Raw genomic sequence first — 27609 nt, 5'->3', positions numbered from 1 at the left:
GGGCTAGCTGGTGTGCTGAGAAAAGGTGGAATAGGGTGAATATAAACTGGTGGACTGTGAGTGAGGTGCAGGCAGAGATGTTATGCTGGATTGAGAAAATTTTGGTGTGCTCATTGAAACAAAAATAGCAGGCATCTACACTTCTGTAACAGCTGATGGACTTTCACTCACCTCGACTGTAGGGGATAAACAAGTGAAAGTTCTGCAGCTGGAGACCTGTGTGAGAACACTTGTCAAGGTTACGAAGGAAGAAGAAACAGCAGATGTGGATGATGGGACAGTCGGTGGTTGGCAAGGTCCACTAGTCAGTATTTTAGTGCAGTGAGATTAAAAGACTAGCGCATGTCGATGGCGCATGTGCTGATTCATGAATATAGTAGTCAAGTTATTGCAATTTTTTCCACTGCTGAGTCATTTTTTACAAAGTTGGCAGATAGCATGAGTTAGGTCATCCTTTGTGGTCTCAAAAAAAGACCGTGCTGGGCAACCCTTACCATCCCTTTGAAATGCAGGCCCTTGACTGCTGCTGGCCACAGCCTGAGTTTTGACTGAGGAGGCAGTGCTTGTCATGGTTGCATCACTCCATGTCTGTGTGAAAAGCCATAACATAACTTCTTTGTCTTCCTCCTCCTCCACCTCCTCTGCTGAGCTACTCAGCTGCTTGCCTCTACATTGGGATCTACATCCTTATTATCATCCTCTATATTCTCACACTCCTCACCTTTAGAGTCACCCTCCTCCTCTTCCTGCCCTGACAGCACAGTACAGTCTGTGTCCATCACAGGTATCTGAGTCTCATCAGTATCACCTCCATCCACGGGGATTAAAGTTTCGTGATGAGGGTCTGGATTCTGTTCAGACCCTACTTTGTCCAGCCCCAGATCCAAAAGGAAAAAAATGTGGGCATCGGTGCAGATGCTTTCCTCTTCTTGATTTTGTGAATCTTTCAAGTAGACCTCTAATGTCCATGGAAAAGTGTGAAAAGCACTGTAGACTCTCCCATCTGTGGTTAACCACAATAAGTTGGGCAGTTGGAGAGTTGTGATGTGAGGGGAAGCAAGGGTAATGGAGATGCTACCTCTGAGGATTGTACTGTATGTGATATGATGGTAAGAGAGAGGAAGAGGAGGAGGGGCCACTTGATGTAGTGCTTGACATCCACTGGATCATATGCTCTTTCTGGCCCTCATTTACAAGGCTCGCCGCTGTGCAGCTTCCAAAGAATGATTTGGAGAAGCCCATTTAGAAACAGATGTTGTCAGTTGCCTTTAAATAGGATGAGTCAGTGTTTGTTTAGTAGAGCTCAAACACACGTTGAAAACCAAGCCTATCACACCATGACCTTGCTTTTTCTCACTCATGTTGGATTAACAGTCAGTATTTATTTGTGCCTGTACCACAATACAACTCTGGAAAAAATTAAGAGACCTTCACATCAAATCCCTGTCATGGGCAGCCCATTCTCCAGACCTGAACCTCATTGAAAACCTCTGGAATGTAATAAAGAGAATGGTGGATAGTCACAAGTCATCAAGCAAAGAAGAACTGCTTAAATTTTTGAGCCAGAAGCCGTGTGAAAGATTGGTGGAAAGCATGCCAAGACGCATGAAAGCTGTTTTTAAAAATCATGGTTATTCCACAAAATATTGGTTTCAGAACTCTTCCTGAGTTAAAGCATTAGTATTGTAGTTTCTAAATGATAATGAACTTGTTTTCTTTGCATTATTTGAGGTCTGATAGCACTGTTTTTTTTTTAATTTTTACCATTTTTCTTTGTCAGAAAAAAAATCCAGAATTTATTGCTTGGAAATTCGGAGACATGTTGTCAGAAATTTATAGTCTAAAATAACAATTTACATTTTACTCAAAAATCTACCTATAAAGAGAAAAATCAGACAAACTGAACATTTGAAAGTGGTCTATTAATTTTTGCAAGAGATGTATTATCCAAAACTATTTTGATTAGGAAATGTGCCCTCCTGCCTGCACAAAAATATTGGCACTAACGATTTTGAAATATGGCCTCCTAACTGCCACACAGTATTAGCCCAAATGATTTTTGGTCTAGTGTGTTATGCATCAGGTTCCCACTTCTGCACAGGAGGAACCGCAAGCCTTGGTTTCTGCAGTCTCCCATTCAGTCTCGACCACAGAGGAGGCTGCTCAGCAAAGGCATTGATCCTAGCATCATGCTCAAGATAGTGCTGTCAGGTTGGTTGCTGCTGCCACCTCTGGATCAGCTTTAGCAATCTGCACTAGCCAGCAGCGTGCAGCTCCAGAGGCTAAGTCCTTTTTGCAGCCTACTGAGCATGCCCGTGGGATGACCTCTCATTGGAGGTCGGAGGTCACATGCTCAGGTCCTCAAGCAGCTCGGATTGGACCATCACGAAGGTCCCAGAAGGGCGCTGCTATAAAAGCTATAACCTCTCGGCCATGCGCTAGTATAGACTCTTTATGCTATTTGTGTGAGTGATGATGGATGCATGAAACTGGTGATTGACTCAATATAACACCCCTCCCTTGGATACGCATGTTTGTAGGGTTTAGGGTTTAGAGTCAGCGCCTAGTAGTGGCATTGTCTACACTAGAGTTGAGCGACTTTGGTCGGATCGGGTTTCATGAAACAAAATTTGTTTCAGATGAAACTCGTCCTACTAGGGCAAAAAAAGTCAGAGTTTCGTCCGAAACCCGACCCCAGTGCAAGTCAAAGGATAATAAAAGTCGGCATTGAGCGGATGAATGTCATCCACTCAATGCCGACTTTTATTCCCCATTGACTTGCATTGGGATCGGGTTTCGGGCGAAACTCTGACTTTTTTTGCCTAGTCGGACAAGTTTCATCTAAAACAAATTTTGTTTCATGAAAACCGATCCGACCAAAGTCGCTCAACTCTAGTTTATACGCCACTGTGCTTCCAGTTCTATGCATGACTCTTAGCGCCAAGTTGTGCCATCCAGCACAAGGCACTATTGTACCGCATCAACTGCAGTGCCTATCAGAGCAGCACCGTGTGCACTTCTGTATTATTATAGTGCGCTTTCCAGTCCTAAGTCTAGGCTGGTTACTGGCGTCCACCAGTGCGGCACTGTATGCACTTTAGTGCGGAATCCCTTTAGTTAGTCCTCCCTGGCACTGCAGCTGCGGCGCCGAGTGCTGGTGAGTCTACAGGGACTCCGACCTTGTGTCTTGGGGCAGAGTCCTGTGACTTTACCCCAGTGCTCACTTCGCCGAGCACTGTGAGCTTAGCAGGCTTCGGCATCTATATTCAGAGGTAGTGCGGCTCTGTGAAGCAACAGAGTCCGCCCTTGTATACACCGAGTGACATTAAGCCACGTGTGTTCATTTATTATACCGCCATATAGTGTCTGCCATTACAGAGCAGCAGTTACCATCTCTGGACAGTGGACCCCGCGCTGTGAACGCACCTAAATATCTTCTTTATTATTTGGTGCGCTCCGCCAGCCCTAACATAGTGTCTGCATCATCAGTAGTTTCTCTACCAGTGTGTGCTTGTACTTACACATTCTGAAATCCCTCTCCAGTGATGGAAGTAATGATTTTACATTGGCCTTGTAGCGGGGATCCAGCAGGGTAGCAACATAGTAATCTGCACTGGTAACAATACGGGTAACTCAGCGGTCGTTGAGCAGGCACAGCAGCATGTATTGGCTCAAATATGCCAGAGTGCCCATAGGCAATTTCCATGTGTCTTCTATGGGAGGTGTATCATCTGGGCTCTCTCTATCCCACAAGCCATGCTTCAGTGATGCCAGTGAGCTGCTCTTAGTGCCACCCTTCTGTAAGTATGGTTGTTCCTCCTCATCCTCATCACCCTCCCAAACTGTCCCCTGGCAGTACAGTTGGGTACATTGCAATTTTCCTTCTGTGGCACCACCTCATCCATCATGGACTGAATTGTTTTTTCAGCAGGCATATATATGGTATAGTAACACTGATGATAGCATCATTAGTGCTGGCCATATTCAGGGAATATTAAAAGCAGCACAACACAGCACACAAATCCAGTATGGAGGCACACTCATTGGTGTTGAAGTGGTGTTTTGCACAGAGCGACTCAGCTGTGCATGCTGCAGCTGAAACTTCACTATTACCTTCTGCTACTCACACAGTCTCTTCACCATATGCAAGGTGGAGTTCCACCTTGTTGGTACGTCGCATGTCATCTGGTGAGTGGGAAGGCAGAAATGACGTTGCAGTGCAGACAGGCGAGCAGCAGCGGGGTGAGAGCACCAAAAGTGCGCACACTGCCTACACTTTCGGCAGCAGCAGCACTGACATATGAGGGTGGTTGTTTAGGAAGCTCTGTACCACCAAGTTCAGCACATGTGCCAGGCAAAGGATGTGCATCAAACCGGCTAGACCCATAGCTGCTACAAGATTTTGACCATTATCACCCACCACCAAGCCAAGCTTGGGGTTCACTGACATCAACCACTCATCTGTCTGCTGTTTGATCCCCATACACAGCATATACCAGTATGTATATGAACTATCATGTTATTTAAGGGTCAGGATTGATTGTATGACCATATTGGCACTGGATATTATAGTCTTTTTTCTCCTTGCTTACACTACACTAGTATTATTGGATATACTGTATGTATTCATCTTTTGCATCTATTGGTTGCACTTGCATCTGTATAGAGCTGTAAACTGGAATTATTATTGAAGAGTTTTTGCTATGCTAGTGCCAACACTATGGATTCTGTATGACTTTTGTGTATGAGTATCTGTTCCTTGTGCCTGTGCTATAATAATATGAATTTATTATGATATTACCCGGGGTACTCACCTATTGATATTGTACCTGTGGTATCTCCCCTATTTTTAATCAATATTTTAATCATTAAAAAAAAATACTATCTTTGTGGTACCTTAGTCTGTTCTTTGGTGTTATACTATTTAGATTAATACTATACTATAATATTTTAGATTAATTTAGATTAGTAACACCTCTGAAGAAGTAAAACAATAAAAAATGCTGGAGTGGTGCTTTAAAAAAATGTGCCACTATGACAGGTCTAGTAAAACGAAAAATAAGAAATAAAAGTATGACATAATCAGTATCATCTCTTGAAAAAAGTTACTAGTGGTTGCAATCACACCCATTAAAGAGCCCATAGCAGTGTCAACCATGGTGCTGAAATGAATTTACTTTCTGGTTCTGTGGAATGACAACAGGTATATTAGCTCTGCCAATGCTTCTGATAGATTAAGATAGTGAGGCGGGTGACTTCAATGCTTCTTTGAAATAACCGTGCTCATAAATCTTTCAATACTGTGAACTGTTTATGTGTGTAACCAGATTGGAGAGAAGCAATAGATAAATGACTGCAACAATAGATCATCATTATAGTGGCTACAAGCTGTCATTTAGTCACCAGGTGATCTCTAGAGCATGCCTGTGTATAGCTATATGCACACAATTTGCTTCTGCCTCCCTCTCCTTTGTGCTTGTCAATCTTCTAATTCCTTCCGTGGTCACAAGTCTCTCTTTTTTCATTTAGCAGACACATAAACTTGATTTGTCTGTTGATATCATTTAACAAGATGGAGCAATGGTTCTTCATAGTAAGACTTCTTTTCTTTTGAAAAGTAGCAGTAGTTTCTGCAGCAAGAAAAAAAAATATTTAGAGCACACCTGTCATTTCAAGTGATTTTTAGGAATAAACTTACTTGTATGTATAAATGAGGAATAACACTTTATCTGGCCATTACATTGTCTCCTCTGAAGGCACTACCTCCAAGTTTTGGTTGTGTCTAAGTTAGTCAGTAGAAACCAGCTGCCATGATGTCTCCCGTACACAGCACATACAGACATGAGTGATTCGATTCGTGCTCACAAGTCTATATGAATATATGTAGAATTAGGCCGGGGTCACACTTGCGAGAAACTCGCACAAGTCTTGCATGTCAATACCCGGCACTCGGGTCTGGAGCACTCAGCTGCATAGAAATACATGCAGTTGCACACTCCGGTCCCGAGTTCCGGCGTCAGTGCCGGGTATTGATATGCAAGACTTTTGCGAGTTTCTCACAAGTGTGACCCCGGCCTTATAGTGCAGCAACATAAGTCCTACTTGTCTCCATTTGTTATTTTCAACTAGGCGGGATAAGCAAGAAATTAGACCAGTAATACTTTTTGTAAGTATGAAGATTTCTTTTTTTTTACATAAATTCATATCATTTAATGTTGCTGTGCAGAATTTTATTAATTTAACCTTTTGTTAACTATTGTTACCATATTGACTCCTTTTTTCACATTTCTACAGCACTACTATGCTTCTTTGTAGGGTTGAGCCGTACTTCTATACGAGAAAGATATTTGAACAAATTATAAAAAAGCATGTATGTAAGTACTGTAGGGATGTGACTCACTAAAGTGAAGCGGGAGACAGGTTCTTCCAAAGTTCGTGAGGTTTATTTCTGTCATAAACCATAAAACAGCGTATCACCAAAAATAGCCTCTAGCTTAGGCAAACAAAACATAACCGTTCGTGGTTGCAGACTCAGACCGCGAGTCTCAGCACATGCTGGGAGGTGTAGTCCTCCCCACATACAGCTGCCTGGTTCAGGAGCAGGTCACATTATAAGGCTGTAGCCACACCCACGTTCCCAGCAGCTGACTGGTCACCTGACTGTGACCTCACCACAGGTCCTTCAAACAAAAACAATAACAATATCTGGTATGCTTTACTTCTGCCTTACATTATGGAGATAAGCCATTTATGAGACACATATCTCCCATCAATTACACGACCCTTAGCCCTGCCACAGTACTTAGATAAGAATATAGTAATTAACCAGACCCAGCATTCGTTTGCCAGACTAATAATAATGATGATAAATTTTATTTCTATAGCGCTGACATATTCCGCAGCACTTTACATTTCAGAGGGGATTTGTACAGATGATAGACATTACAGCATAATAATAATCACATAGATCATAACAGATACCAAGAGGAATGAGGGCCCTGCTCGCAAGCTTACAGTCTATGAGGAAAAAAGGGGAGACACGAAAGGTGGGTGGTAACAGTTGCCCTGATTGTATGGACCAGCCATAATGTTAAGTATGTAACAGTACAGACACAGAGGGCTAATGGATGCATAAAGCATGTGGGAAAATGATGCGGGGAACCTGGTTATGGTAAAACTTTTGACTGTGCCACACAGGGATAGTTACAGTCATGGCCAAAAGTATTGACACCCCTGCAATTCTGTCAGATAATACTCAGTTTCTTCCTGAAAATGATTGCAAACACAAATTCTTTGGTATTATTATCTTCATTTAATTTGTCTTAAATGAAAAAACACAAAAGAGAATAAAGCAAAAAGCAAAACATTGATCATTTCACACAAAACTCCAAAAATGGGCCGGACAAAAGTATTGGCACCCTCAGCCTAATACTTGGTTGCACAACCTTTAGCCAAAATAACTGCGACCAACCGCTTCCGGTAACCATCAATGAGTTTCTTACAATGCTCTGCTGGAATTTTAGACCATTCTTCTTTGGCAAACTGCTCCAGGTCCCTGATATTTGAAGGGTGCCTTCTCCAAACTGCCATTTTTAGATCTCTCCACAGGTGTTCTATGGGATTCAGGTCTGGACTCATTGCTGGCCACCTTAGAAGTCTCCAGTGCTTTCTCTCAAACCATTTTCTAGTGCTTTTTGAAGTGTGTTTGGGGTTATTGTCCTGCTGGAAGACCCATGACCTCTGAGGTAGACCCAGCTTTCTCACACTGGGCCCTATATTATGCTGGAAAATTTGTTGGTAGTCTTCTGACTTCATAATGCCAAGCACACGGTCAAGCAGTCCAGTGCCAGAGGCAGCAAAGCAACCCCAAAACATCAGGGAACCTCCGCCATGTTTGACTGTAGGGACCGTGTACTTTTCTTTGAATGCCTCTTTTTTCTCCTGTAAACTCTATGTTGATGCTTTTGCCCTAAAAGCTCTACTTTTGTCTCATCTGACCAGAGAACATTATTCCAAAATGTTTTAGGCTTTTTCAGGTAAGTTTTGGCAAACTCCAGCCTGGCTTTTTTATATTTCGGGGTAAGAAGTGGAGTCTTCCTGGGTCTCCAACCATAAAGTCCCTTTTCATTCAGATGCCGACAGATAGTACGGGTTGACACCGTTGTACCCTCGGACTGCAGGGCAGCTTGAACTTGTTTGGATGTTAGTGGAGGTTCTTTATCCAACATCCGCACAATCTTGCATTGAAATCTCTTGTCAATTTTTCTTTTCCGGCCACATCTAGAGAGGTTAGCCACAGTGCCATGGGCTTTAAACTTCTTGATGACACTGCAAACGGTAGACACAGGAACATTCAGGTCTTTGGAGATGGACTTGTAGCCTTGAGATTGCTCATGCTTCCTCACAATTTGGTTTCTCAAGTCCTCAGACAGTTCTTTGGTCTTCTTTCTTTTCTCCATGCTCAATGTGGTACACACAAGGAATCAGGACAGAGGTTGAGTCAACTTTAATCCATGTCAACTGGCTGCAAGTGTGATTTAGTTATTGCCAACACCTGTTAGGTGCCACAGGTAAGTTATAGGTGCTGTTAATTACACAAATTAGAGAAGCATCACATGATTTTTCGAACAGTGCCAATACTTTTGTCCACCCTCTTTTTTATGTTTGGTGTGGAATTATATCCAATTTGGCTTTAGGACAATTCTTTTTGTGTTTTTTCATTTAAGACAAATTAAATGAAGATAATAATACCAAAGAATTTGTGTTTGCAATCATTTTCAGGAAGAAACTGAGTATTATCTGGCAGAATTGCAGGGGTGTCAATACTTTTGGCCATGACTGTAGGTTAATGTGTTGAGGTGGTAGGCCAGTCTGAATAAATGCGTTTTCAGGGCACGCTTAAAATTGTAAGGATTGGGGACTAATCGTATTGACCTGGGAAGTGCATTCCAAATAATTGGTGCGTGTATAGTCTTGGAGACGGGAGTGGGAGGTTCTGCTTATTGAGGATGCTAACCTCAGGTCATCAGCAGAATGGAGGGCGCGGGTAGGGTGGTAGACTGAAATGAGGGAGGAGATGTAGGGTGGTGCTGAGCCATGGACAGCCTTGTGGGTGAGGGTAATAAGTTTGTAATGGATACTAGAGTGGATGGGTAGCCAGTGTAATGACTGTCACAAGGTAGAGGCATCGGTGTAATGATTGGCGAGGAATATGATCCTGGCTGCAGCATTTTAGACAGATTAGAGGGGGGAGAGTATGGTAAGAGGGAGACCGATTAGAAGAGAGTTACAATAGTCTAGATGAGAATGAATAAGAGAAACAGTAAGATTGTTTGCAGAATCAAAAGTAAGAAAAGGTTGAATTCTAGAAATGTTTTTGAGGTGCAGATAACAAGAGCGAGCCAGTGATCAGATGTGGGGGTCAAATGAAAGTTCAGAGTCAAGTAAGACCCCAAGACAGCGGGCATGTTGCTGGGGAGTAATAGTGGAACTACACACAGAAATGGCAATGTCGGGTATGGGTACATTAGTAGAGAGAGGAAACACAAGGAGTTCAGTCTTTGACAGGTACAGTTTCAGATAGAGTGAGAACATGATGTTAGACACAGCGTTTAGACAATCGCTGGTGTTTTCTAAAAAGGCAGGCATGATGTCAGGAGAAGCATATAATTGCGTGTCATCAGCATAGAGATGGTACTGGAAACCAAATCTACTGATTGTTTGACCAATAGTATACAAAGAGAAGAGGAGGGGGCCTAGGACTGATCCTTGAGGAACCCAAAAGTAAGGGGAAGATGAGGGGAGGAGGAACCAGCAAAAGATACAGTAAAGGAGCGGTCAGAGAGATAGGAGGAAAACCAGGAGAGAAAGGTGTCCTTGATGCCAATGGAACAAAACATGGTGAGAAGGCGCTGATGATCCGCAGTGTTGAATGCTGCAGAGAGATCCAAGAAAATTAGCATGGAGTAGTGACCATTAGATTTAATTGTTAGTAGATTATTAGTGACTTTAGTGAGGGCAGTTTCAGTAGAGTGCAAAGAGCGGAAACGGGATTGGAGAGGGTCGAGAAGCGAGTTATCAGAGAGATAGCGGATCAGACGAGAGTGGACCGGGCGTTCCAGGAGTTTAGAGATGAAGGGAAGATTAGAGACAGGTCTATAGTTAGCGGTACAGATTTAGTCGAGGGATGGTTTTTTAAGTAGTGGATGTATGATGGCATGCTTAAATGAGGAGGGAAAAATACCAGAAGAGTGAGAGAGAGGTTAAATATTTTAGTTAGGTGAGTGGTGACAGCAGGGGAAAGGGACTGGATGAGATGTGACAGAAATGGGTCACTGGTGCAAGTGGTTGGGCGAGAAGATGCAAGGAGCCTGCTTACTTCTTCTTCTGTGACTGGTTCAAAATCAGAGAGTGAGCTAGATGCAGTGGGGGAGGGAGGACAGTGCATGGTATGAGGTGATTGGGAGATAATTTCCTGTCTGATATGATCAATTTTTTCTTTGAAGTAATTGGCCAGATCGTCAGCTCAAAGCTCTGTGGTCGGGGCCTGCACTCTTGGGTTGAGCAGGGACTGAAAAGTGTCAAAGAGGCGTTTAGGGTTATTGGATAGTGAGGTGATGAGGGTGTTGAAATAGGTTTGTTTGAAGAGGTGAAGGGCAGTGTTGTATGTTCTAAGCATAAACTTAGAATGGATAAAATCTTCGTGTAGACTGGATATTCTCCACAGACGTTCGGCGCACCTGGAGCACGGCTGCAGGAAACGTGTTTGTAGGGTGTGCCAGGGTTGTCGCCGTCTGTGTCGTGTTTTTCTATGTAAAGGAGGAGCAAATTCATCCAGGGCACTTTGAAGTGTTTCATTGTAATGCTTCAGTGCAGAATCAGGACATGAGAAGGAGGAGATAGGGGCCAATGAAGACTGCAAGACTAATCTAACTAATATAAATAAAATCACACACCAAAATGATGAAAAAGAAATGCAATAGTGAAATGTTGAAATAAGAAAATTAAATTATTTATCAAAATAAAACTCCAAAATGTGTATAATAATGACATGATATAATTCTACCATGTTATGAAAATGAATGTGAATTTTTTCAAGCAGAATATCATTATATAAAAAAATTATATTAAAAAATTGTTTTATTTTTTATATAGTTATGGTGTTGCAATTATTATAATTTTTTTTTTAAATCCTTATTTCAACACCTTACAGGTGAAAACACAGTACAAGCATTTATAAATGAATATGAATGCCTCCCATTAAATGGAAAACATTCTTACAAGGCAACATAATCAAGGAACTTTTAATACACTAGCCGCAAAAAAAAAACCCTTGCTGAAATACCTTATGCAATGATTATATCAAATATATGTATTATTAAAACATACAAAGTTTACACTATGTTTTTCAATATTAATGTTAAATTACACAAATGTAACATGGCATACATATAATACTGCTCTTTAGGCCGGGGTCACACATGGTAGAAACTCGGATGAGTCTCGCATCTCAATACCCGACACTGCTGCCGGCACTCGGGAGCTGAGCGTGCACTGCATAGAAAAACATGCAGTCGCACGCTCCACTCCCGAGTGCTGGTGGCAGTGCTGGGTATTGAGATGCGAGACTCATCCGAGTTTCTCTCGTGTGTGACCCTGACCTTAAACTCAGTTTAATATTGATCCACATTGCTCTCAAAAAGCTTCTTGATTGCATACTCGGCTTCAGACGTGGCTTGCAAAAGGTTATAACATTTCATTTATCATAATGTTCCGGTGGCTTTTTGAAGAGGATTGTTTCTGCACAGAGAAAAAAAACACAAAAAAACACTCTTTTGTTCCATATGAGACCATGGTGAGTTAGTTACAAGGTATAAGCTATAACAAGTAAGCAACAGCTGCACATTTTCACAGATAAAACACTAGCAATTATTTAATCCATACTCATAGAAAAAGATATACATTTTTTCTCTTCATACATTTTTAATCAACTTTCAGAGAAGTTAGGGTTAAAAAGTTAAAAGAAAGACATGCAGCCACACACTCCAGTCCTGAGTGCCAACGGCAGTGCCGGGAATTGAGATGCGAGACCCGTGCGAGTTTCTCGCAAGTCTGACCCCGGCCTTATGTGTGAAATAAACTTGTGTATACTAATTCATCATTGACTGTACATGAGTCAATAGTGTGATGCAGCAACAAAACTGGCAAACAGTGCTAGGATGTATTAATTGAAGCATAGTGCAGATCACGTAAAGTCATTATCCCCTCTACTCCTCCTTGGTCAAGCCTCATCTGGAATACTGTGTCCAGTTCTGGGCACCACATTTTAAAAAAGACATTGAAAAACTGGAGCAATTTCAGAGAAGAGCTACCAGGATGGTGAGCGGACTGCAAAGTATGTATTACTAGGAAGAGTTAAAGGATCTGGGAATGTTTAGCTTGCAAAAAGAAGGCTCAAATGAGACTAAGGGTACCGTTACACCTAGCGACTCACCAGCGATCCCGACCAGCGATATGACATGGTCAGGATCGCTGGTGCATCGCTAGGTGGTCGCTAGTGAGCTGCCACACAGGCAGATCTCACCAGCGACATCGCTGGGGACGGGGATCGCTACTTACCTGTCAGACGAGGCGATCCTGCGTCCTCCCACCCGGCTCCACGCATCGCTCATCGTCACAGCAGGAAGCGCCGCAGGAAGTGGCCGACGAGGAATGATCCAGGAGCTTCTCGCGCGATCAGCGATAATCAGCGGGGGAGCGGGTCGGAGGTAAGTATCACATGCAGCTATATCACTAGCAATATCGCTGCAACGTCACAAAATCGGTGACTTTACAGCAATATTGCTAGCGATATCGCAGTGTGTAATGGGGGCTTTAATAGCGATATACAAATATCTGAAGGGATATCAGATTGTAGAGAGATCATTACTATTTTCATTTGCACATGGAAATGTGGAACCCCAGGAGTCCGTTTTCCACAGTGTCATTGCCTCCCTCCCGAGGGGGATGATGACATGCCTGGAAGCAGAGAGGAGTTCCCTGATCAGGTAATCACTACACACAACACTTGTTCTATTCCAGACCAGAAGGGGGAGCTCTGAAAACTGTTTTAGGGGAGCTTACAGCAAGTTCTGGGCTGGGGAGGAGTTAGTGAGTTGAGCCTGGGAGCAAGAAGGAGCAGGAAGCATGAAGGAGCTGCTCCCCAGACTAAAGTGGAGAGAGGAAGGGAGAAAGAGCTAAGAAAAGCCTGGGGAAGTGGAGCTGTAAAGAAGCTCACCCCAGGTCAGTGCACTGGACACTGGACACCGGAGTCCATGACTGTCTGGGAATGACAGTTTCAGTAGCCAAATCTGGAGAGCAGGAGACTGCAAGCTTCTGAATTCACCAAAGCCCCTGAGACACAGCAGCATACGAGAGCCTGGAGCTGCCATAGAGGAAGAGGCTTGAGCTGCCTGCCATAAGGGCAAGTACTAAGGACTGTAGAGAACAGAGGACCGAGTATAGCTTCAAGATGCAGGGACCTCAGACACTAGAGCAGAAAGGAGTCCTCCAACAACACGTGGTTCAAGGGACTCTGATCTGCTTTCAGGCTGCTGGATCTCCATTTCCATCTGTACCAGTGCTTCAGTCTGCACCTCAAGCCTTCAGTAAAGGTAAAAGGAACAGTAACTCATGTGTCTGCAGTTATTGATCACACACGTATCCCTGCACTACAGTTTTCCACCATCCTGCACTTACACTGACCTTGGCTTAAGCTCTGCCTGTGGAGAGCTGCTCCAACTCTGCTGCATCATCACAAGCCACAGCATTCTGTACAAGCAGCGTCGGCTAACACCTTTATTGCCGAGAACCTCATCAGTTCTTATTTTACATTGACACTCAGGGCCACGGACCGGGTCCCTGCTGCCGTGACACATCCATTTAAGACACCGGCCCGGTACCGAGTAACCCACAGCCCTGAGGGGGTGTTCTAGAAACTCTAGAAGCAATGGAATGAAATTGAAATGGAGAAGATTCAAATTAGATACTCTAAAAAAAACTTTTTGACAGCGAGGATGATGAATGAGTGGAACAGGCTGCCTTGAGAGGTGATGAGTTCTCCTTCAATGTAAGTCTTTAAACAGAGGCTGGACAGACATTTGTCTGAGATGGTTTAGTGAATCTTGCATTGAGCGGGAGGTTGGTGTCACGGCCCCCGTCGCACCCCGCTGTACTCACCTGCCCGCTCCCGCGCCGTGGTCCTCCTCTCCCCGTCAGCCGTGGTGTCCTGTTACTGGCCAGCGGCCTGCGACATTGTTGCATGCTTTGCGCATGCGCCGTAGGCCGCGTCCTGCCTCCTTTTCTTATGCTCCGGCGGTGCCCTGACCTGGAAGCACCGCCGGACCAATGGGGGCCGCTCCCAGGCTATTTCAGGCCGCCCTCCTGTAACGGAGGCGCCTGATCGTCGTGTCCTTTCCTGCAAGCTACGCTCCCGTTCCCTTGTCCTGTGCTCGGTGCCCAGTCATTACTTCTCCCTGTGCTTCCTTCCACAGTCTGCCCGTACCTGACTCCTGTCGTCCTACTCCGGTCCTGTGTCCTCGCTCCGTCCTGCATGCCTGTGCTTGCCTCTAGTCTACCTAATCCAGTCCCGTGTCCTTGCTCTGTCCGGCTGTCCATCACCAGTCTCTCCACCCTAGGCCTCACGCTGTCTTTGTGCTCGTGGTCCTACTCCAGTCTATCCCGAGGCGCCCCTCTTGGTATCGGCTGCTGTGGCATTTGAACCCCTGGGCCTGCTCCTAATGGTCCCTGTATAGGGGTCAGCTCCACCTGGTTTCCCGCCCGGGGGCCCCTCTGTGCCACGGTCCAGAGGGTCTACTCCTGGAGTCCTGCCTTGCCTAGCGGAACACTAACAGTTGGATACGCTGACATTTGAAGTCCCTACCAAGTCTAGAATTCTATGATTCTATGAATAAATTGATTCTAATCACATGAAAGTAGGCCAACATTTTTCTGAAGTAATATGGCCAAGAAGTAGCTGAAAAGAATAAATATATAGTCACCTCTGTCCCTCACATATCCCTGCTTGCATAGTTCTCTGCTTGTTTTTTATTTATTTGCCAAGGAATATATTTTGGTCTACACTTCACTGATGATGTCATAACATACAGTATGTTACTCCATGAACTCATGAAGTACAACATTGCCATGACGAAAAGCACATCATGATGTTATAATCAATACCTAGCTGTTGCCAAAAGACAACTCGAGCCAAAGCCATGCCATAGGCAAAGAATGAAGAACTGGCAGAGAGGTGCAGAGGAGGGAACAGTTAGATAGTGCAGTAACATAAAATATTTTATAGTGCATTAACACTTTCAAGACCTATTTATTTATTATTCTTTGGGTAAAGGAGACTTCAAAAGTATAAAAAACTGATTTTTATTGGCAATCCATGCACTTTTGATTTGCATTTCATTTCTAACAAATCTGAAGCAAATTCAGTTTGCGAGCAACTTTAAAGGGAACCTGCCACTTGAAAAAAAGCAATTAACCTGCAGATATAGGGTTAATCTGCAAATCAATACAGTAGCTTTCTGAACCATCTAGGTTTCTGTACTTAGAGTCCCACCACTGGAGAAAGTTAAGTTTATTCCTCCCAGCAGCATTTGGGTTACAGGCACATGGGTTATGCTGGTGTAAGGGGGTGACGTTGCTATGGACTGTAGAGACAAGCTGCCGCTTTAAGAGACAGCACCCCCCTTGGATAGAGCAGTGGGACAGTCTGCTCTTCCCTGCAGTAAAGACTGGTTGGTTTCTTCTGCCAGAACTGAGAGGAGAGGGGCTGCTTTTCTGTGAGAGAGAGGGAGCCGAGAATTCAGCAGGAATGAGACGTGCCTGAGCTGTGAAGGAAAGACTTTGTCAACTCTTCTGTGATAACAAGGTGGCTTTCCTGTGTTGCCATGAGGAGCTACGAAGAAAAGACAAGAAAGGAATCCAGAGGAGGGAATCCACCGTTTCTTGGAGCCTCACTGGACCTGCACACAAGGAAAAGACCACATTGCACAGAGCTTCCAGGAAGAAGTGCGCCCCATCTTGCAAAGCTGCAGGGGCCCCTGGGATTGGACTGAGACACCAACGCTACTGTGAGTGTTAACACTTTCTGTGCACATGCTAGGGTTTTCGGATAGGCTGCAATAGGTAGAGCACGGCAGCCGTGTGGCCCGGGTAAGAGGCCAGATAGGCTACAGTTAGTGTAGCATCATACTTTACTTTACTGTGTTGTCTTGCCATTTGGATAAATACACTGAGCAGTGATAGTTGGTGCACCATGCATTGTGACGGCCCAGCTAAAGAATAACATTATTGTATATTGTCTATTTTCATTGCATACCACTGTTTCTGCATTTTTCTAAACACGGCATTCCTTGCCTCTAAATAATTGAAACCTTTGTTGTTTGAACCTCATCTTGTGTACCGTAGTCTCCCTGCACGGTGGTGGCTTCCCCGGCCATCGCTTCACTGGCATGAGTTCTGTCATTCCTTAGTGCAGTGTTCCCCAACTCTGGTCATCAAGAGCCATCAACAGATCTTGTTTTCAGGATTTCCTTAGTATTGGACAGGTTATGGAATTCTTGCCTGTCCAGGTGATGCAGTTGTCATCTGGGCAATACTAAGGAAATCCTGAAAACATAACCTGTTGGTGGCTCTTGAGGACCTGAGTTGGGGAACACTGCCTTAGTGTATGGAGAGCAGCAGCTGTAACCACACCCCCTACACTACTGGACAGCCGACCTTACTGCTAAACAGCTACTGCTCTATATACAGTGAACCTGCGTCGGTACCACCCGCATGACTGAAAATCGTACACTTCCGGGAGGAATAAATTTCCTCCCATCATCGGGGCTGTCAGTGTGGACACCAGGCAGGTTCAGAATACTATTAATCTGCAGATATGTAGTTAATCTGGGGGTTAAGAACTTTTTTTCACGTGAACTTTTTTTTCATCTCTATTTATGGTATGGGTTAAAAAGTAAGAGTTTTAAGGTTTAAACACCTTAACAACCAGAGATATTTTTGGTTTTGCATTATCATTTTTTGCTCCCCTTCTTCCCAGAGCAATAATTTTTTTTATTTTTTGGTCAAAATGGCCATGTGAAGGCGTGTTTTTTGTGGGACAAGTTGTACTTTTGAACAGCACCATTGGTTTTACCATGTCATGTACTAGAAAATAGGGAAAAAAAAATCCAAGTGCGGAGAAATTGGAAAAAAAGTGCAATCCCACACTTGCTTTTTGGTGGTTTTTTTCATCATGTTCTCTAAATGATAAAACTAACCTGCCATTATGATTCTCCAGGTAATTACGAGTTCATAGACTCCAAACATGTCTAAGTTCTTTTTTATCTAAGTGGTGAAAAAGAATTCCAAACTTTTCTAAAACAAATTGTGCCATTTCCGATACCCATAGCGTCTCCATTAGTGCTGAGCATTCCGATACCGCAAATATCGGGTATCGGCCGATATTCGCGATATCGGAATTCCAATACTGACTTCCTATATTTTTACAATATCGAATACCGGAATCAGGAGTTCCCATAATGCAATGAGCCAGTTGAGGATCTATGATGTCATCATGATGCGTTATAATGCAGTGTGGGCGGTGCGTGGGCGGACTTTTTTTCTCGCTACGCTGTTCAGCGTTCAAGTCGCGAAATTATGAAAGCCGCGATACCAAATATGTGAATGTTTGATTTTTTTTTATTGTTCTGATTTGAATGGAGTGAAAGGGGGTGATTTGAACGTTTATATTTTTTTATTTACTTTATATTTTAAAAACTTTTTTTTTTACTTTTGGCATTCTTCAGTAGTCTCCATGGGAGACTAGAAGCCACCATAACCTAGTCGGCTCTGCTACATACAGGCGATGATCAGATCACCTGTATGTAGCAGTATGAGGCCGGGGTCACACTGGCGAGGAATACGGCCGAGTGAGAGGCGTTAAAAGCACGCATAGGACACGGACAAATGATTCTCTATGGGTTTGCTCCCAACAGCCGTATATTTCTCGGGCGTATTCTACGGTCCGTGCCAATCGCAGCATGCTGCGATTGTCAGCATACTACGCCCATAATACGCCAATGCAAGTCTATGGGTGTGCAAAAAATACGGATTACACATGGACCACACATGTAACTTGCGAGAAATACGCACCCGGTGTCTTTTAGAAAAGCCGGCAATTCAGTGCGCTATACAGTAAACTCACACTGACAGGTTTAATAAAGAAAGAAAGGATAGATATATACACATTGAATACATATATATATATATATATATATATATATACATACATGTCATTGTGACAAACATATATATATATATTTTTATTTCACAGAGTTCTTCATAGCAGAATAGCCGCTAATTAAATTGCCGGCTTCTATCAAATAATTCCCCAACCCGACATGAAATGACACATGGTTTACATTCAGTAAACCATGTCATTTCAAGTTTTTTTATATGTCCTTGACTAATAATTAGTGAAGGGTTTGTGTGCAAAATTTGGGAGTTGTAGTTGTTATTTTAAGGGGTTAATTCGTTGTTAAAAAATGCGTGGCCTTCCCATTGCCCTATATTGGTGGCGAGTGGGTTAATCTAACAAAGGGTTAATGTCACCATTTGATTGTAAGGTAACATTAACCCTTTGTTAGATTAACCCATTCGCCACCGCTACAGGGCAATGGGAAGGCCACACATTTTTTAACAACAAATTAACCCCTTAAAATAACAACTACAACTCCCAAACTTTGCACACAAACCCTCATCTAATTATTAGTCAGGAACATATAAAAAAACATGAAATGAAATGCTTTACTGAACGTAAACCATGTGTCATTTCATGTCGGGTTGGGGAATGATTTGATAGAACCCGGCAATTTAATTAGCGGCTATTCTGCTATGAAGAACTCTGTGAAATATATATATATATGTTTATCTCAATGACTTGTGTGTGTGTGTGTATTATATATATATACATATACAGTATATATATATATATATATACACTCACTGGCCACTTTATTAGGTACACCATGCTAGTAAGGGGTTGGACCCCCTTTTGCCTTCAGAACTGCCTCAATTCTTCGTGGCAGAGATTCAACAAGGTGCTGGAAGCATTCCTCAGAGATTTTGGACCATATTGACATGATGGCATCACACAGTTGGCGCAGATTTGTCGGCTGCACATCCCTGATGCGAATCTCCCGTTCCACCACATCCCAAAGATGCTCTATTGGATTGAGATCTGGTGACTGAGGAGGCCATTTGAGTACAGTAAACTCATTGTCATGTTCAAGAAACCAATCTGAGATGATTCGAGCTTTATGACATGGCGCATTATCCTGCTGAAAGTAGCCATCAGATGTTGGGTACATTGTGGTCATAAAGGGATGGACATGGTCAGCAACAATACTCAGGTAGGCTGTGGCGTTGCAACGATGCTCAATTGGTACCAAGGGGCCCAAAGAGTGCCCAGAAAAAATTCCCCACACCATGACACCACCACCACCAGCCTGAACCGTTGATACAAGGTAGGATGGATCCATGCTTTCATGTTGTTTACGCCAAATTCTGACCCTACCATCCGAATGTCGCAGCAGAAATCGAGACTCATCAGACCAGGCAACGTTTTTCCAATCTTCTACTGTCCAATTTCGATGAGCTTGTGCAAATTGTAGCCTCAGTTTCCTGTTCTTAGCTGAGAGGAGTGGTACCCAGTGTGGTCTTCTGCTGCTGTAGCCCATCTGCCTCAAAGTTCGACGCACTGTGCGTTCAGAGATGCTCTTCTGCCTACCTTGGTTGTAACGGGTGGCAATTTGAGTCACTGTTGCCTTTCTATCAGCTCGAACCAGTCTGCCCATTCTCCTCTGACCTCTGGCATCAACATGGCATTTCCGGCCACAGAACTGCCGCTCACTGGATTTTTTTTCTTTTTCGGACCATTCTCTGTAAACCCTAGAGATGGTTGTGCGTGAAAATCCCAGTAGATCAGCAGTTTCTGAAATTCTCAGACCAGCCCTTCTGGCACCAACAATCATGCCACGTTCAAAGGCACTCAAATCACCTTTCTTCCCCATACTGATGCTCGGTTTGAACTGCAGGAGATTGTCTTGACCATGTCTACATGCCTAAATGCACTGAGTTGCCGCCATGTGATTGGCTGATTAGAAATTAAGTCTTAACACACAGTTGGACAGGTGTACCTAATAAAGTGGCCAGTGAGTGTATATATATATATATATATATATATGCATTCTATGTGTCTATATCTATTATTTCGTTTCTGTTAGAAACCCTGTCATAGGGCTCCATTATATGTTCATTTTACAAGGCGGCGAGAAAATCTCGCCATACGGATTGCATAAGGATGCCATATGGATTACATACGGATACTGACATGCGCAAAATATGCAACCACACCTTGCTTACGGATGACATACGGAGCCCTATTTAGGCGTCAGTCATCCGTATTACGCATGTAAAATACGGACCGTATTTTGCGTCGGTTAGTGTGACCCCGGCCTTACTCACTTGCTATGAGCGACAACTACCAGGCGACTCTCATAGCAATCCAGCAGTGACAGCCATAGAGGTTTCCAGGAGACCGCTAGTTGTCATGCCAACCTATTGGCTTTCTGGCCCGATGGCTGGAAGCGCGCATTAAATGCCGCTGTCAGAGTTATACATTTTTTTAAAAATAAAAAGCAATAAAAGTTCAAATCACAATCCTTTTGCCTCATTCCAAATAAAACTATAAGAAAAAAATAAAAGCTACACATATTTGGTATTGCCGTGTTCAGAATCGTCCCATCTATCAATATAAAAAAAGAAACTACCCGATCGGTAAACAGCGTAACAAGAAAAAAATTCTAAACACCAGCCCCAAATCATGAAAAATGGAGATGCTCCAGGTATCAGAAAATGACTCCTTTTTTTAACCACACCTGAACATCTTCGGTGTCTATGAGCTTGAAATTACCTGGAGAATCATAATGGCAGGTTACTTTTAGCATTTAGTAAACATGGTAAAAAAAAAAAAAAAACAAGTGTCGAATTGCACTTTTTTTGCAATTTCACGGCACTTGGAATTTTTTTCCCATTTTTCAGTACACGACATATTAAAACCAATCATGCCACTCAAAAGTACAACTTGAAAAAATGAAACCCTCACATGGCCATTTTGACCAAAAAGTAAAAAAGTTATGGCTTTGGGAAAAAGGGAGCTAAAAACAAAAATGAAAATACCTCCAGTCATTAAGGGGTTAAGAAAAGACCATTCAAAAATTTTGGGGAGATTCACAAGGAGTGGACTGCTGCTGGAGTCATTGCTTCAAAAGCCACCACACACAGACTTATCCAGGACATGGGCTACAAGTGTCACATTCCTTGTGTCAAGCCACTCATGACAAACAGACAATGCCAGACGTGTCTTACCTGGGCCAAGGAGAAAAAGAGCTGGACTGTTGCTCAATGGACCAAGGTGTTGTTTTCAGATGAAATTAAATTTTGTATTTCATTTGGAAATCAAGGCCCCAGAGTCTGGAGGAAGAGTGGAGAGGCACACAATTCTAACTACTTGAGGTCCAGTGTGAAGTTTCCACAATCAGTGATGGTATGGGGAGCCATGTCATCTGCTGGTGTAGGTCCACTGTGTTTTATGTGTTTTATCGAGACCAAAGTTAGTGTGGTTGTCTACCTGGAAATTTTAGAGCACTTCATGCTTCCCTTTGCCGACAAGCAATTTGAAGATGAAAATTTCACTCTGCAACAGGACTTGGCATCTGTCCATGCTGTCAAATGTACCGACACCTGGTTTGAAAACAAAAGTGTCACTGTGCTTGATTGGCCACCAAACTCACCTGACCTTAACCCCATAGAGAATCTAAGGGGCATTGTCAAGAGGAAGAAGAGAGACATCAGACCCAATAATGCAGACAAGCTGAAGGCTGCTATCAAAGAAACCTGGGCTTCCATAACACCTCAGCAGTGCCACAGGCTGATCGCCTCCATGTGACACCACATTGATACAGTAAGTGGTGCAAACGGAGCCCCGACCAAGCGTTGAGTGCATTTACTGAACTTACATTTCAGTAGGCCAACATTTCGGATTTTAAAATCATTTTTCAAGCTGGTGTTATAAAGTATTCTAATTTACTGAGATAATGACTTTTGTGTTTTCATTGGCTGTAAGCCATAATCATCAACATTAACAGAAATAAACACTTGAAATAGATCACTCTGTCTGTAATGACTCTATATAATATATGAGTTTCACATTTTGTATTGAAGAACTGAAATACATTAACTTTTCGATGATATTCTAATTTTGTGTGAAGCACCTGTATTTGATCCATGTTTGGCCTCACATCAGTATGTAGAATATTTGACATTATAAAGCAATACAGATCAATAATATCCAATAATGTCTGTAAAGTGCTGTGGAATTAATGGCGCTTTAAAAGTGAGTAAAATAATAAGATAATAATAATAATAATAATAATAATAATCAATGTAGTTGTAAATATTACTCTGAGGGAGATAAACACTTACAATAAGCAAATTCCACAGGCACTGGGACCAGTGATCATTGTAAAGTAAAAACAAGAAAAAATCAATATGTTACTATTACATTTTTTAAATAAATAAGAATTTTTTTTTATTAAAACTGTTAAAAAATCCCCAAAATCCCCATTTGTTCTTTTTATAAATCTTCTTAATATTTCATCCCACATGATTAATGCTATTTAAAATATATACAGTGGGTATGGAAAGTATTCAGACCCCTTTAAATTTTTCATTCCTTGTTTCTTTGCAGCCATTTGGTAAATTAAAAAAATGCTAATTTTTTCCTCATTAATGTACACTCTGCACCCTATCTTGACTGAAAAAAAACAGAAATGTAGACATTTTTACAATTTTTTAAAAAAAGAAAAAACTAAGATATCACTTTGTTTATATGTATTCAGTAGTGTTGAGCATTCCGATACCGCAAGTATCGGGTATCGGCCGATACTTGCTGTATCGGAATTCCGATACCGACATCCGATATTTTTTCAATATCGGATACCGGAATCGGAATCGGAAGTTCAAAGTTGATTGATTTGGCAGCCGAAATGACGTCATCATGATGCGCGGTGTGTGCGCATCATGATGCGCCGTCATTTCGGGCCTTCCGGGGGTCTCTGCCGGCCTGCCGGGGGGCTGTGCCAGCCTGCCGGGGGGTTGTGTGGACTGCCCGGGGTCTGTACCGGCCTGCCGGGCGGCTGTGCCGGCCTGCCGGTGGTCTGTGCACCCTGTGGGGGGCTGTGCCGGCCTGCCGGGGGGCTGTGCCGGCCTGCCAGGGGGCTGTGCTGATGTCCGGGGGTCTGTGCAAGCATCGTCCGATGGGACTACAAGTCCCATCTGGCGATGCCTGCTACCATGACAGTGATTGACACATTAGCCAATGATGGGACAGTAGTAGTCCCATCATCCGGCTAATGTGTTAAATGTTTAAAAAAAAAAAATACTACATACATACTACATACATACTACATGCATGCTACATACATACTACATGCTACATACATACTACATACATACTACATGCATGCTACATACATACTACATGCTACATACATACTACATACATACTACATGCATGCTACATACATATATACTACATACATACTGCATATATACTACATGCATGCTACATACATACTACATGCTACATACATACTACATGCATGCTACATACATACTACATGCTACATACATACTACATACATACTACATACATACTACATGCTACATATATACTACATACATACTACATGCATGCTACATACATACTACATGCTACATACATACTACATGCTACATACATACTACATACATTACTACATGCATGCTACATACATACATACTACATGCATGCTACATACATACTACATGCATGCTACATACATACTACATACATGCTACATACATACTACATACATGCTACATACATACTACATACATACTACATGCATGCTACATACATACTACATGCATGCTACATACATTCTACATGCATGCTACATACATACTACATGCTACATACATACTACATACTACATATATACTACATGCATGCTACATAGATACTACATGCTACATACATACTACATACATACTACATTCATGCTACATACATACTACATGCTACATACATACTGCATACATACTACATATATACTACATGCATGCTACATACATACTACATGCTACATACATACTACATATATACTACATGCATGCTACATACATACTACATGCTACATATATACTACATACATACTACATACATACTACATATATACTACATGCATGCTACATACATACTACATGCTACATACATACTACATACATACTACATGCATGCTACATACATACTACATACATACTACATGCATGCTAAATACATACTACATGCTACATACATACTACATACATACTACATGCATGCTACATACAATACATTCATACAATACATACATAGACATACAGTACATATAACATAGAGTAACATACTTACCAATACTTGTCACATTGTTCCCCAAAGCCATTGTCATCTACGGAATAAATATTAACATAACAAACCACAAAAATACTCACCCATGATCCGAAGCAGTCCACGAGTGTGTCCCACGACGATCTTGGGTAGAGAACTGCAGCATCAGCTGATGCTGTCGCTCTCTACGGGCTGCAGGAATCCAATGACGGAAGGTAGGTATCCTTCCGCACTGTATTCCTCCGCCACTTAAAAAAAAAAAGTCCCTAGTCTCACTTTATGCCATGCTGCAGTTCTCTACCCAAGATCGTCGTGGGACACACTCGTGGACTGCTTCGGATCATGGGTGAGTATTTTTGTGGTTTGTTATGTTAATATTTATTCCGTAGACGACAATGGCTTTGGGGAACAATGTGACAAGTATTGGTAAGTATGTTACTCTATGTTATATGTACTGTATGTCTATGTATGTATTGTATGAATGTATTGTATGTAGCATGCATGTAGTATGTATGTAGTATGTATGTAGCATGTAGTATGTATTTAGCATGCATGTAGTATGTATGTAGTATGTATGTAGCATGCATGTAGTATATATGTAGTATGTATGTAGTATGTATGTAGCATGTAGTATGTATGTAGCATGCATGTAGTATGTATGTAGTATGTATGTAGCATGTAGTATGTATGTAGCATGCATGTAGTATATATGTAGTATGTATGTAGTATGTATGTAGCATGTAGTATGTATGTAGCATGCATGTAGTATGTATGTAGCATGCATGTAGTATGTATGTAGCATGCATGTAGTATGTATGTAGTATGTATGTAGCATGCATGTAGTATGTATGTAGCATGCATGTAGTATGTAGCATGTATGTAGTATGCATGTAGTATATATGTAGTATGTATGATACATGTAGTATATATGTAGTATGCATGTTGCATGCATGTAGTATATATGTTGTATGTATGTTGCATGCATGTAGTATATATGTAGTATGTATGTTGCATGCATGTAGTATATATGTAGTATGTATGTTGCATGCATGTAGTATATATGTTGTATGAATGTAGCATGTATGTAGTATGTAGCATGTATGTAGCATGCATGTAGTATGCATGTTGCATGTAGTATATATGTAGTATGTATGTTACATGTAGTATATATGTAGTATGCATGTTGTATGTATGTAGCATGTATGTAACATGTAATTTTTTTTTTTTTTTTTTTACATTCAACACATTAGCCGGATGATGGGACTACTACTGTCCCATCATTGGCTAATGTGTCAATCACTGTCATGGTAGCAGGCATCGCCCGATGGGACTTGTAGTCCCATCGGACGATGCCTGCACAGACCCCCGAAGCCTGCACAGACCACCGGCAGGCCGGCACAGCCCCCCGGAGCCTGCACAGACCACCGGCAGGCCGGCACAGCCCCCCCGGCAGGCCGGCACAGACCACCGGAGCCTGCACAGACCACCGGCAGGCCGTCACAGCCCCCCGGCAGGCCGGCACAGACCACCGGAGCCTGCACAGACCCCCTGGCAGGCCGGCACAGCCCCCCGAAAGGCCCGTACAGACCCCAGAGAGGCTGTACAAGGCAAAAATAGGGTTTTTCTTATTCCGATACCGGAAGTCCCATAGACTTGAATGGGACTTCCGGTATCGGAATCGGCGATACCGATACTTTTTTTTAAGATCGGCCGATCCATTCCGATCCGATACTTTGAAGTATCGGACGGTATCGCTCAACTCTAGTATTCAGACCCTTTGCTTAGTGTTGAGTAGATGCACCCTTTTGAGCTAGTACAGCCATGAGTCTTCTTGGGAATGATCCAACAAGTTTTTCACACCTGAATTTGGGGATGCTCTGCCATAAAGGCCCAACTGGTGGAGGGCTGTATTGATAGTTGACTTTGTGGAACTTTCTCCTATCACCCGACTGCATTTGTGGAGCTCAGCCACAGTTTTACAGTGATCTTGGGGTTCTTCATTACCTCTCTCACCAAGGCTCTTCTCCTACAATTGCTCAGTTTGGCTGGATGGCCAGGTTTAGGAAGACTTCTGATGCTCCCAAACTTGTTAGATTTAGGGATTATGGAGGCCACGGTGCTCTTAGGAACCTTGAGTACTGCAGAAATGCTTTTGTAACCTTGGCCAGATCTGTGCCTTGCCACAATTCTGTCTCTGATCTCTTTGGCCAGTTCCTTTGACCTCATGATTCTCTTTTGGTCTGACATGCACTGTGAGCTGTGAGGTCTTATATAGACAGGTGTGTGCCTTTTCAAATCAAGTCCTATCAGTTAAATGAAACACAGCAGGAATCCAATGAAGGAGTAGAACCATCTCAAGGAGGATCACAAGGAAATGGACAGCATGTGACTTAAATATGAGTGTCTGAGCAAAGAGTCTGAATACTTATGATAAATGTGATCAATACATTTTCAAAAATTTCTACATTTCCTTTTTTCAGTCAAGATAGGGTGCAAAGTGAACATTAATGAGAAAAAAAAGAACTTTTTTTAAATTTACCAAATGGCTGCAATGAAACAAAGAGTGAAAAATTTAAAGGGGTCTGAACACTTTCCGTACCAGCTGCATATATGGAAAACAATTTCATAGTTCCTGTTTTTGTCATCTTGGCTAAATAAAGAAATAATTCAAATTTGTGTGCCAAAATTATACCAATAGAAAATCTATGAAGATAACAAGGGATCACTGCAACAATCCTGCTGATAAAGTAATATATTTCTTAACTATAAATGAGTCTTTCTGAAGCTGAAATACATATTGATCTGTTATGTATTTATTAAACCAAAGTATCACATGATCAATACATTACTTCATCAATGACAACTTCTCAGATACAAAAAATTGTATGTGAAATCAAAACAGCCCATGCATTTAGGTCATCTAATTTTAAACATTCACATTTGTATATCGGATCTAGCATCCCATGTTCCTCAGTAAACATGTACAAATGCAGAAGAAAAGCCATTGTCAGGCAATGAAAATTGCGCTTTCTGCTCCTCAGGCC

General features: G+C 42.4%; 1 long non-coding RNA gene across 1 annotated transcript in view; it reads right to left on the bottom strand.

The window, feature by feature from the left end:
- Positions 1-5249: 5249 nt before the first annotated feature.
- LOC141055717 (uncharacterized) overlaps positions 5250-27609 on the bottom strand; it is a 91594-nt gene continuing 69234 nt past the window's right edge. The window contains exon 4 of the long non-coding RNA XR_012221518.1: positions 5250-5630. This is a non-coding gene — a long non-coding RNA (uncharacterized lncRNA). The remainder of the gene's footprint in view (positions 5631-27609) is intronic.

This window comes from Dendrobates tinctorius, unplaced genomic scaffold (genome assembly GCF_039654945.1).
Source record: "Dendrobates tinctorius isolate UK_male_01 unplaced genomic scaffold, ASM3965494v1 ptg000191l, whole genome shotgun sequence".
Taxonomy (NCBI): domain Eukaryota; kingdom Metazoa; phylum Chordata; class Amphibia; order Anura; family Dendrobatidae; genus Dendrobates; species Dendrobates tinctorius.
Note: the sequence above shows the minus strand (reverse complement) of the source record. Positions and strands in the feature narration are given on the sequence as shown.